Below are 427 nucleotides of genomic sequence, written 5' to 3'. Positions count from 1 at the left end.
TTAAGTTCTAGGGTACATGTGCATAATGTGCAGGTTTGTTACATATGTATACTTGTGCCATGTTGGTATGCTGCACCCATCAACTCGTCAGCACCCATCAACTCTTCATTTACATCAGGTATAACTCCCAGTGCAATCTCCCCCCTCCCCCCTCCCCATGATAGGCCCCGATGTGTGATGTTCCCCTTCCCGAGTCCAAGTGATCTCAGTGTTCAGTTCCCACCTATGAGTAAGAACATGCAGTGTTTGGTTTTCTGTTCTGGTGATAGTTTGCTGAGAATGATGGTTTCCAGTTGCATCCATGTCCCTACAAAGGACACAAACTCATCCTTTTTAATGGCTGCATAGTATTCCATGGTGTATATGTGCCACATTTTCTTAATCCAGTCTGTCACTGATGGACATTTGGGTTGATTCCAAGTCTTTG

This window comes from Mandrillus leucophaeus, unplaced genomic scaffold, assembly GCF_000951045.1.
Source record: "Mandrillus leucophaeus isolate KB7577 unplaced genomic scaffold, Mleu.le_1.0 Scaffold1768, whole genome shotgun sequence".
NCBI lineage: Eukaryota > Metazoa > Chordata > Mammalia > Primates > Cercopithecidae > Mandrillus > Mandrillus leucophaeus.
This window is presented reverse-complemented; position numbering follows the sequence as displayed.